The 13,070-nt window shown below is 34.1% G+C and overlaps 1 protein-coding gene across 1 annotated transcript in view; it reads left to right on the forward strand.

Annotated features, from left to right (window-relative positions):
* The first annotated feature begins 3,182 nt into the window (after positions 1-3,182).
* The window catches only part of si:ch211-288d18.1, a 56,658-nt gene continuing 46,770 nt past the window's right edge, over positions 3,183-13,070 (forward strand). Inside the window, exon 1 of the mRNA XM_681604.8 lies at positions 3,183-3,366. The gene's annotated coding sequence lies outside the window, so the exon portion shown is untranslated. The remainder of the gene's footprint in view (positions 3,367-13,070) is intronic.

The raw sequence follows: 13,070 nt of genomic DNA on the forward strand, positions 1-13,070 counted from the left end.
TGTAAATATAAACAAAGGGGTTGTTAGAACTGTGATTATACTCATCTTTGCATTTGAAATGTGTACTTCTTACTTTGAAGAACATATTAACAGACATTTTAAGGAAAATTTTGGTAAACAAATTGTTTTTTCTTATATGACTTCAGTTAGAAAATGCACCACTCTAGTGGTTAAAAAACCTATTCAAAATATGTTTTTTGTTAAAAGATCTCATTGATTGAAGCCCAAAAGTGTCTCACCCACATTCACCAGCAGATGGCACAATTGGTCTGATTCCACAGCGCTGTTCTGAACTGTCTGTCTGTCTGTCTGTCTATATACCTACCAAACACCTACCTACCTGTGTTGTGCTTTTTGTGTTTGTTTGTTTGTTTGTTTAGTTTGTTTGTTTGTTTGTTTGTTTTATTTGTTTTTGTTTGCTGTCCTGCTATCTACTATAATGGACATGTATATCTAACAAAAAAGAAGAAAGGCTCTGCCATTTGTAATTTTAAAAAGTTACATTATAATAAACATCCATATATTAAATATATCTGTCCCATATAAAAGACAGAGGATTCTAACAATTTGTAGGGGACTGAGCTGAAAAGAAAATGAATGAATGAATGAATGAATGAATGAATGAATGAATATTGTTTTTGATGGCGTCACGGTGGCTCAGTAATTAGCACAGCTGCCTCACAGCAAGAAGGTTGCTGGTTCAAGTTCTGGCTGGGTCAGTTGGTTGTGTGTGTGTATGAATGAATAAGAGTGTATGGGTGTTCAGTACTGGGTTGCAGCTGGAAGGTCATCCGCAAATAAAACATATGCTGGATAAGTTGGCGCTTCATTCCACTGTGGTGACCCCTGATGAATAAAGGGACTAAGCCGAAGGAAAATTAATAAATAAATAAATTAATATATATATAGTGCAATGAGGCTGTATATCGGCACTGGTGTAAGGCGTGCATTGATACCAGTGTGATATTCCGTTTATACAACAGTTTGACGGCATAATCATGTATCTAAAATAGAAAATGTCTAATGTCTAAAGTGATGAAAAAAACTGGTGATTTTGCTGACATTTTAAGATTATAAAGCTGAAAGGCATGAAATGCCATCAGTCTACAGAGATTTTCCAGTATTTCTCTGTTGCGATCTGGTTAACACAAAACTGTGTTTCTCAGTGGCTTTGGTGCATTTCTCACAACACTATTTACATTTGCACAACACTTAATGCATTTCTCAAAACAATTAGTCATTTGTGCACATCATAGTAGCGGTTTCTCATTCCTTCCAACAAACTGCAAATGCTTTTGAACATGCATCAACTGCTTTCATACAACTCTCTGTTGTTTTCTAACATTATCATTTGCTTATGTCATGTCAGTCTAAATGAACTAAACTTGTGAATGCTGAATAGTCATTCCATTTAAAACTAATAGTCTTCATTTCATTACTTGAGTTATTACATACAAAAATGACGAACTAGTTGTCAAAATCTATCAAGCAAATTTAAAAAACATTTGAAATCTTTTTTTTCATGAAAATGTCTTCTAAATTTCATGAATGATTTACAGACCTGTGTATGTTGTAGGTTCAGTTGCAATATGTACTGCAATATTTTTTACAATTGTGCACAGCTCTGCTCAAAGGAAGTTTCTGTTTGTTGTAAATAAGGTTGTATTTATTCTTTTGAACAATGCTGTGAATAAATTAGGATTGTAAAGAGTGAATGCAGTAAAAATGTGAAACATACATATTCAGTGTCTTATACTACCTCACTAAATGCAGTGATGTCTAAATTTACTGTAGTTTTCAAATGACTGTACTAATAGTAGTGCTGTCTTGAGCATTTTCAGGATGTGTCAACAAAATATTTTTTGCATTGAAGAAATGTAACTTACATCATAATAAAAACATGACAAAGCCATCTGGCTATCTTCATAAACAATGGTGTCAGGACCAGTTGTAAGAAATGCACCAAAGCGACTGAAAAAAACTGTAATTAACCCCGAAAAAGCATTGCACTCACTACCAGCTTACTTTTGTGTTAGCGATAAGGAAAATGTTAAACACATGCAGCATTTATTTTTTTCTTTCTGTTTACTAAACTAGTCTGAAGTAACGAAAACAGGAGACATAGATGGCCAAACAAAAAGTAACTAAGGGTTATACAAAGAGTGGCCAACACAAAATACATTACTGATATGTGAGTCACATCTCACAGTCAATACACTACAATTGAAATAGAGCACTACAACATAAAAAATAGAGATTGATTTAAAATATCACTTACCTGTTTAATAATGTTTTGATCAGCTGTAGTCAGAAATTATGTTGTTTTAATCAGCTAAGAACTTATTATGCCTTCTCTGTCGCCATCTTGTGGATGAAGAACATCTTTTCTCCGCTCAATACTAGGCTAATGGCTACTGACGCTCTCAGAAATTATAAATATTTTGAAATAGGCACTGTCCTTATAAATAAACTGCATAGTTGGAATCTAAACAACTACATTCTCGACTGAAAAGCCTCAAAAGTACATTATGTTGTCCAACAGCAGCAATATTTGTCAAACTGTGGAGTGTACTTCTTGTTGAATGTAGGCGGAGTAATACACAAGGGTGAAGAGGCTAGACGAGTGGCAGAATATCGCGGCTATCAGGTAATCTGAAAGATCCAGACATAACTGTTGTTTAAATGGATATAGTTCACTCCAAAATAAGAATACTGTCATCTTTATTCACCCCTTGTTCCAAACTATTTTTGATGTTTTTTATTCTCTTAAAGGCACAAAAGAATATAGTCTGAAGAAATCATTTACTTTCATAGTATTAAATATCTGCATCCATGTTGAACAGAAACATCTCATAAATGTGTGTAAATGAAGATTACATTTTCATTTTTGGGAGAACTAACAGCTTCAAAATAAATTCTTTAATGTTCAACAGAAGAAAGAAACTCAAAAAGGTTTTCAAACTTTATCATTTTTTGGGAGTGAACTATTGCTTTAAGGCACAAGGCTGGCCACACCAAACTACCGATATATTTTGCATATTCTCTTACACTGAGAAGCGTATGCCATTGCCCACTTGATTGCTATGGTAAATCATAATTTCCATAGTTGGCAGCTGGTCACGTGACTTGGCCTGCCTGTAGCGGTTGGAATATTTCCCTGGCAGGTCACGTGAGCAGCTGCCAGTCAGGATTGAACTGTACAGGCTGCTGGTGTGCGTGCGCGCGCTCTGACGTGCTGCTCTCCTCTGCGCTCCTCTCAGCGCCTTACATGCAGCTATTGTATTCGCCACTGGATTTTAGCTATTCGCTTCGCTTTACCTTCCTTGTTTTCAGCGACGAAGGAATGAAGAGTCTTCCCAATAAACGGTAATATTTTTTTCTCGTTATGGCCATTTTATTTATGATTTCGCCATCATGGCATCTGCTTCGCTATTTATTCTTGCTGCTCTTGAATGTTGCATACCATAACAGAGATATTATGCAATACCCATTATAGCTATAGAAAGCATTGCAACGCCAAAAACAACGTGCCATTGTAAAGTATTCTCATCGTAATATATACATTTTTGCTGGTGTATAGCAAATACACCACATTTAGCAGCATTCGTTTTTTTGTGTGTGTTGGTGTCTTGTCATTGAAAATAAGCTATACGTAATTGGTAGTTTGAGCCATGATGATGACAAGACACAAAAGAAAGCAGCCACATTCACTTTTAGCGGATTTAAAATTGGATTTTTAAATATTGATATTCCAGACACATATGAGGCATCCCTTTGTGTCTGCATTTATAAAAACAGACCTCATTTTCACTGGCTGTGTTTACATGCACCATTTACTTGACTATTTTTGATTTAGTCCTTGTGGTTCACTTATGTTGCAATATTAGAGTATTCCTATATAATCTGCATATTATGATAAAACTTGTAATTATGCTTTGTAGGTATTAGGGGGCACTTTTGTGTTTTCATGATTTTAAATAAGTAGTAAATGAACAAACCTTTCATACTAGGATTGCATGATAACATTGCAATATTTTTTATTTTTTATTTTGCGATTTACATTGCAATATGAATACAATTTCACTAGATTAGTTGAATAACTATTTGAAAGAATTTTGGAAGAATTGAGATTCAATAATTGATTGGGAAGATTCTGTAGGGGAGTACTTATGCATAAAATATAAGAAACAATCTACAAGCGTAGATACATTCAATTAAAAAAAAAAATACAAATTAAATAAACAGCGTTTGGTTGTTTTCCAATGAGTCAAACTGTATTCAGGTATACAGAAATGTAATAATCAAATGTAAAATAATACTGCATGTCTTTGTTTTATAAACAATTCAATTGTTATCAGTTTGTCAAAGGACAAAAACACTTTTCTGCAAAATAATTAATTAAAATCCAGACTCAACATTGCGTATGCTCATGATGATGTGACTATTACGAATGATCACATTGCGATATGAATGCTGAAATGGAATAAATAGTACATACATTTGCATTCTTTAACAGTAAACACAGTACCACTTTGAATTCCTAGATGTAGAGTGCGAATTGCCTTAAAGCAATAGCAAAAAATAACAATATATTTTTAGGCTAAACCGTGGTCCTTAGTAATTCATAAAAAACAGGGAGGCTTTTGCTGTATTGTTCATCTAAACAGTTCTTGTGCTTATCCTGGTTTCTCCTGTACCGTATAAGAGAGCCGTAAAAATGTCTGCTCATATGTTTGGAGAATTTAGAGAATATTTAGAGGTGAAAGGGACAAAATCTTTCACCGGGACATCACTTAATAAATGGCTTTAGATATAATACATTTGTACGGTACTAAGAGCATATGCATTTTACTGATAAAAAGGCCCAAATATAAACCTTTGAAAATGGTACCATCCCAGTGGGGTATATGCACAGCTAGTGTTTTTCAGCCAATGATAAACTTTCGGTTAAAGCTTAATGTGACTATTTTCAATGTCATAAGGTTCCTTTTACAGCATCAGTGTTGTAATTAAAGTACATTCAGTTAGATAGACTTAAGTGTTCATTTAGTTGTTCAGAAATAAAACGAGATGAACAACGAATTGCCGTCAATACCAGCAGGCAAGCACAGAAACTCTATTGAAAATACTGGGGTAAAATAAACTGTCATATTTTAAAGACATGGAGGAAATGGTAACATGGGATTTAATGCAGTGCTTCTTGTCTGATCTGAGACCTCACTTTATATATATATATATATATATATATATATATATATATATATATATATATATATATATATATATATATATATATGTGGCTGATTCCAGGGTTATGGATGTGACATTTGCAGTAAAAATTCAAAACATAAATTCGCAGAGAAAGTATACGTTAACATTATATTGAACCATCTGTTTATATTTTCCAAAACAACTAACCACAAAGTTATGGGATCAAAAAAATTCAATCTGTGAACATTTTTATACTTTAAATGAGGAAAATAAACAAGCATTATGGATGTGACAAAAAAAGTTTGTGAGTTTACAGTATACAACATATTTCGTAGAAATTCTGTGAATTAAACTGCACAACCCAAAATAAATAATGCTCAACAAAAGGATAAGAGTTGGCTCTTTATAGAACAAAACTGATTGATTTTATTTTTTTTTTGACATGTTTGCATTTTTGAGGGAAAAGCTTTGTTATGGATGTGACACTTTTTCGTTATGGATGTGACAGATGTGAAATTGTCATTTGTTTGACTTTGGTAAATCAAATATAATAGTTTGAAAACATTGACAGCGACATTTTTAAGTATTTTTAAAGTACTGTAAAACACTTGCCTGCGCAAAAAATGTAGAAACGGTTTCGCTATTTTGGTGAAAACATTTTTCTTTTCATGGCAAGGTTGACATTTTCATGGAATTGCTCATATATATATATATATATATATATATATATATATATATATATATATATATTTATATTTATATATATATATATATATATATATATATATATATATATATATATATATATATATATATATATATATATATATCAGGCAGTGAAGATCACTGATTTTTAAAGAAGTCAGACCTTAAACGTGGCAATTTTATAATGGAAAGACAGTTCACAGAAATAGAAAAGATAAACAAGAATATATTACAAGAATATCCTAGTAGCTGTGAAGCTCTTTTTAGTTATAACCTTAATAAGAAATTTTGTGCATGTGCATGTAAACAGTCAGTGCATCTCTCTCTCATTTCCACACAAACAAGCACACACATTTAGTGGTAAAGCATGATGCCTGTGCATTTCCACACACAGATGTTCAGTAGATGGAAGTAGGCCAATGACAAATCAGTGCGTAAGCTTTTGGGTGGGCTTCGTTATGAATGTATTTTACAGATATTTAGTGCTCTACTTTCCTGTATCCCCTTTGAATGTAATGTACACAGTACGTTGGAGTAAAAAAACTCAAAATAACACTATTCTCATTTCAACCTCTATTCAGACCTTGCCGTGTCTAAACAGGATGCTGCTTATTTAGCTGAAAGTGTTGAAATATGTTGTATGTTTAATTCTGAGATACTTCAGTGAAGTTCAGAAGAGAGAATTCAGACCTGAACTATGTCTAGTGTGCTAAATTGAGTGAGTATTTATCTCAGATACTCATGGACATCATGGACTCATGGTTTTGGCTCTGTTTTTTCGATGTCTAAGCCACACAAGATAAATACTGCTCATCTGGACAGAAAAAAATAACTGTTTAGTGATAAACTAGGTGTGTGTAGCAGACCTCTGACTCCAGCTTAAGGCATGCCGTTTATTTAACAGTTTGACAGAAAATAAAAAGTTTAACAGAATATAACTTTGTTTCCAGGATTGAACTGGTGTTTTTGTTCATGTTTGGGTGTAAAATGTGCATCAGACAGTTGGTGAATGGCCTGTGGGAGGCCTGTGGGTGTGCTGTCTGAGGCTGAGACTGCATTACTGTATCTTCTGTTGCTCTTTGTTGATGTCATGGGGATTATATTCTTTTAAATCTGCTTGCTACAATAATTTGATCTGTTTTTTGGGATTATGTTTATGTTTTACAGCCTTTGTCCTCAAACATTAGAGACATGGCTTTTCCCTCTGTTTACTGAAGGCAGCAGATGATTATGAAAACCTGCTTTTATAGTGCTTAAAGCCTTCACAAACACTGTAGTTTAAGTTATAGTTAAGACAAAAGTTGTAATTTACTCAACCATTATTGCCAAACCATTATTTTCCATTCAAAACTTTTTTAGTGAAACTTCAAATTGCTAAGATTTTTTTTTCTTTCAGAAAATTCTAAAAATACTTGAAATATAATGTACAGATGTATTGCTGTCTTTAATTTACACATTAACATTTATCAGTGCTCTTATGTGGGGCCATGGTGGCTCAGTGGTTAACACTTTTGCCTCACAGCAAAAAGGACACTAGTTCGAGTCCCAGCTGGGCCAGTTGGCATTTCTGTGTGGAGTTTCCATGTTCTCCCTGTGTTGGCGTGGCTTTCCTTTACAGTCCAAAGACATGCGCTATAGGTGAATTGAATAAGCTAAATTGGCCGTAGTGTATGAGTGTGTGTGTGAATGCGAGAGTGTATGGGTGTTTTCCAGTATGCTGGAAGGGCATCCACTGCGTTAAAAACATGCTGGAATAGTTGGTGTTTTATTCCGCTGTGGCAACCCTTGATAAATCAGGGAGTAAGCTGGAGAATAATGAATGAGTGCTCGTATGTAGTTCATCAAATATGGTAAAGCTCGGCCATACTCGATTGACTTTATTGGCTCTCAAATTTCATACAAGCATGTTTGAACTTCTGTTTATTATATTTGATATGCCCTATTTGTGTGCCTTGATCAGTGTTTTTATGTGAATAATAGTTTCAGATTTAATTTGTTTATCATATTGTGTCTAAAGCTTTCAAAGCACGCTTGTTTGCATGAACTTTCAATGGAGGCAGAAATCTCTTAAATTATTCGTAAATGAACATAAATTTCAAATTTAAGATTAATAATATATTGCAAAATTGCTAGTTTATTTATGCATTATAGACTTGTGACTATCACAAAAATAAATCATCATTTTCTCTGTAAAAATGCTGGGTTCCACACTATCGATTTGTGTAGGGACAACATGAAGGAATTAACTTACTTGTTTTTGCAAATTTAAGTGGATTAAACATTAAAACAATTAAGTTGTCCCTCCAACATACAAAAAACAAACAAAAAATTGTGTTGTTTCGCCACATTTTAAATAAGTAGTTTGAACAAATAGCAAACTTCTTTGGAGTGTTATTTTTCTGTCTTCAGACCACATCAAGACCACATTTTGCTGTAGGTCTCTATGAATGGAAATGTGCAAGCTATTTTCTTTCATTGTAAATACGGAATTGATTTTAAATTTTTAAATAATTTCTAAATCTTTTATTTGTATTTTTGCATACAACACCCTGTCATTACTGCACCTTTTCATTTAAGTTTTATTTAGGCTATTTTCCCTTTTTTATTGAAATCTACAGTATGGTAGAGAAGTGAGACATGGAATGACAAGGGAAAAGAGGCTGAAAAAAATTATCCTTCTCCGTGACTCAATCTTTCATCACCTGAATGAGCCACATTGCTCAGTGCACTGGCAGGATGCAACTCTGTCCTCTGTTTGGTCATTTTCATTTCACTAAAGTGATTACCGTGTAGCTCTGTATTGATCACACACAAAGTGCTGAATCAATGCTGTATAGTCCATTCAATACTGCAGAAGCAGAGAAGCAGATAAATCACGGATCTACTTAATGTCAGGGTTGCATTCTTGCTCATGTCTACTTAGAAAATCATTGTAGCGATAAAAAACAACTGTTGAGTGTCTAGAGGTATTTCAGAAATTATGCCTCCACTCGCTCAATAAGAAAGAAAAAAGCTAATTATGGTCAGCACTTGTCTATCCAGAGAAATATACAGTACTGCATTTTTTGGAAATATGAAACTTAATGAAGTATGACAGAATAGGACACATTATTTTAATGACTAATACTTTTAGGAATATCTTACGTTAAAGGAAGAAATCATTCAAAAATAGGTATCACTATATTTTGATGGTCCCATTACCTCATTTTTTTAATTTAGGTTACATTGCATCTACATGTCAACTGATTCTCATTAGATTATAAGTTGACTGTTAGGTTGGGGATTAGGTTTATGGTTAGTGTAAGTTGACATGTATTTGCAAAATTCTATAGTCAGTTAAATGTGTTGAAGAAGCAGTATCAACAGATATTAAACAGACAGTCCATAATACTCAAATGAGAAATAATTGTAGTTGCAATGCAACTTTTAGTAAACAAAATGTTTAATGGGACCATTAATATAAAAATGTTACCAAAATATATTATTTAATTACTCATGTTGTGAAAGCAGGTATATTATGGACAACATTTTGTCCAACTAAAAGTAATATTTCCAAGCCAAAAAGGTTTTACAGCCCACTGTTAAAAGGGGTGTAAGGCTTTTAGGCTAATTAATCAAATTAATATTCTTAGATACATTTCTTTGGTATATAAATTTATAAACTCACAATATTCATAGAAATTCTAGCGAATATGAACAGTGACTATGCTGTTCTAACTAAAATCACTTTCATGCAAAGCTGGCTGCAACATGATACACATTTTTCACTGCATTTTGCTTTATATGAATGCAGGTATTGCACATTTCAGTCCTTTGACCACCTAAAGTGTTACCAGATGTTTTTTCCATGCTTCAGGTTTTGAATAGTCTTATTAGTATTTCCTGTCCCAGATTTGGTTTTCCACCAAAACTATATTTTCTTTTCTCTGAAGTTGCGCATTATAGAATATCTTATTCAAATTATATGTAGTTTATTTAAAATGTCCTAAACTTTGTGTTAATATGGTAAATCTGAGATCTGGTAGCGTAGCAGCATAATGCTACTTAGTTAGCATTTGCATATCACACTTGTCACTGCCATAATATAAATGCTAATGCTGAAACACAGCAACATTACAGATCTCATACAGTATTAGTCAAACAACTAGCCATGTTAATAGTCGGTGTCAGTGGATAATGTTTAAATCTGATTATTTACCTTATTATGAATAAAGCAGGGTGTCAGGGTGGTGCAGTCGGTAGCACGATCGTCTCACAGCAAAAAGGTCGCTGGTTCGAGCCTTGGCTGGGTCAGTTGGCATTTTCTTTGTGGAGTTTGCATGTTCTCCTCGTGTTGGTATGGGTTTCCTCTGGGTGCTTCGGTTTCCCCCACAAGTCCAAAGACATGTGCTATAGGTAAATTGGGTAAGCTAAATGGTCTGTAGTGTATGTGTGTGAATAAATGAGAGTATATACAGTAGTGTTTCCCAGTGATGGGTTGGAGCTGGAAGGGCATCCGCTGCATAAAACATATGCTGAATAAGTTGGCGGTTCGTTCCGCTGTGGTGACCCAAGATTAATAAGGGGACTAAGCCGAAAAGAAAATGAATGAATAACTGAATGAGGCAATTTTAGGATAAAGGTGTTTACATGACTCACTTTTAGAATAGTCTTTTCCTTTCATGTTCTTCAAGTCTACATTTTTTGTGAAACTGAAAAAAATGTATAGCATAGATTTAACTGGAGTTTTGAGGTAAAATGAAGGCTCCGGTGCAGTATGAGTCCTATTGACATTTATTCCTTTTTAACCTAATAATATTTACATATTATCAATAAATAAAGGACTGTGTCTATCTTTATATGGGCAACATTTCAGGCATGGTCAGTTTGTTCAGTAGATGAATGTGTCATACTTGTGATGCAGAGCGTTTGGGTCTGGGACTATTGAAGCATGGTTTCACAAAAGAGATAATAGCAATGCAATATCAAGATAAAACAACATTGGCTCAATGTACTTTTCTCTTAAATTTTTCTCTTAGCTTTTGAAAACCCCATTGATTTGGGTTTAGGGAAGAGTTTAGGTCAGTGATTCTAAAAATCGTCAAAATGACAAGGCCTGTCTTCTTTGGGAAATGTTCAAGAGCATGCTTCTAAAAACATAGTAACAAATTTCAGATTTGCAAAAATGTAGACACCATACTCTGGTGGATGTGTCATCCGAAATGTACAGTGTATTTTCTGTTTCGCAAAAATGTAAGCTAACACGTATCTACAAATGAGCCTGTGTTGCCCGTTTTACAATACATATGTGGCATGTGTCATTACAACATTCTCTGATTCTCAAATCCAGATTTCATGTATCATTGTAAAGTTTGTTTAAATGATTGTGATATCCTTTAAAGTTGTTTGTCTTTCATTTGTAATTTTGCAAAAGCTTCAAGTCCAGTTAATTATTAACCTTGCTATACATTGCAGACTGATGACAGTGAATACAAATTGCTCAATGACAAGCATTTTTTGTGTGTCATCAAACTGTTAACTGCTGCTTTATGTGATTACCCTGTCACAAAATGGGCCAAAAAGTAGTACATGACATTAATAGTGTGAAAAAGGAGTATATACTGCACTGTAAAAAATCCAACTAGCAAAAAGTTGGTTTAGTTAGCTAGACAAAAAAAAAAAACACTGCAAAGCTGTCTGGACTAATAAAAATAAGTTGTTTGAACAATTGTTGGGTCAACTAAGGTATGAATGTTGAACTGACTTAAAAATGCAATTTGACATTAACCAAAGTTGGGCAGTAAGTGTACGCATGTGTGCTGTTCCGTTTCAGCAATTTGCTTATGTGTCATTGGTGAAAACAAACAGATATGAACAGATTTTAATCGTAATACAGCATTATTAAACCTTGAAAACTTCAGATGTGCAATTCTACTGGATAACATCTCATGTAGGAATTCAAGGAAATGAAATAGTAGACAAATGCACTTAATAATTATGCAATAAATATACTCCACATATCCCACTTCGATTTGTATCAACTTCGAGTGTGACTTTTAGGGAACCAAAAATGTCTGTTTACATGAAGATTCTTAATCAGATTATGGTCTAGGATCATGTTAATATTAGAATATTGTTGCCCATGTAAACGTACTGAGTGTTACACTGTGTGTGTGTGTGTACAAAGACTCTCAGCCAGGACAAGGCTCCCTCAGTGTATTGAAGTGTCCTACATCTGTGCTCTTGTACGAGGCAGTGACGGCCCACCCAGATGGTGGTGCAAGTGATGCCAGTTGTTTTGGCTTGACCACTGACAACTGCTCTCCCCGACCCGTCTGTTACTCTCTCCAGGTCTAAATGTTTAGCTTCTCCCTTTCACATCTGAACAGTAAATGTCAACATAGCAGACCTATATGATTATTTAAAGCCTATCTGAATTAGAACTCTTTCCTCAAACAAAAAGCGTCGTACCATCCAGTCTGGCTCTGCTTAAACCTTGCCCTATTTCTTTGCTATAGTAAGGGAACCAGTTACTGTAGTTTCTTTTTCTTTTTTCCACGTTAGAATCAGTAGTCCTCCGATTTCTGCCCAGGCAAAAAGACTTGATGTCACTGAAATTATTTTCGAAGGTCTAGAGAAGGGTGTCAAACTCAATTCTTGGAGGACTTTTGATTTTAGTTTCAGCCCTGCTTCAACACACCTATCTTAAGAAGCAAGCCTAAAGTGCTCAATTAGTTTGATCAGGGGTGTTTAATTAGGCTTGGAATTAAACTGTTCAGAGCTGTGGCCCTCCAAGAACTGAGATTGACACCTGTGGTCTAGAGCAATATTATAAGTTTCTGACATTGCTGTTGTTCCATTGAGCTCCTCCACCAAAATGAGTATATGACAAGATTTTAATAAGCAAGCTTATGTAGGTTTCTGCCAAACAGCTCTTGGCCAGGAAACTGAATATAGTGACAATGTTATAAAACTCTGACAAGCTTTTGAGCTTTAAGGTACTATTAATATGTATTTATTGAACCGATTCTTTTATCCAAAGTGTAAGTTTACTTAAATATCAAATAAAACAAGAAGTTCTAGAAATGCACAGTTACAATATTGGCTTTTTCCCAAAACCCACAAAGATCACAAGTTCTGGCATTATTAATAATAAGCTGGTGTTTCCCAAATCC

Source organism: Danio rerio, chromosome 7, assembly GCF_049306965.1.
Source record: "Danio rerio strain Tuebingen ecotype United States chromosome 7, GRCz12tu, whole genome shotgun sequence".
NCBI lineage: Eukaryota > Metazoa > Chordata > Actinopteri > Cypriniformes > Danionidae > Danio > Danio rerio.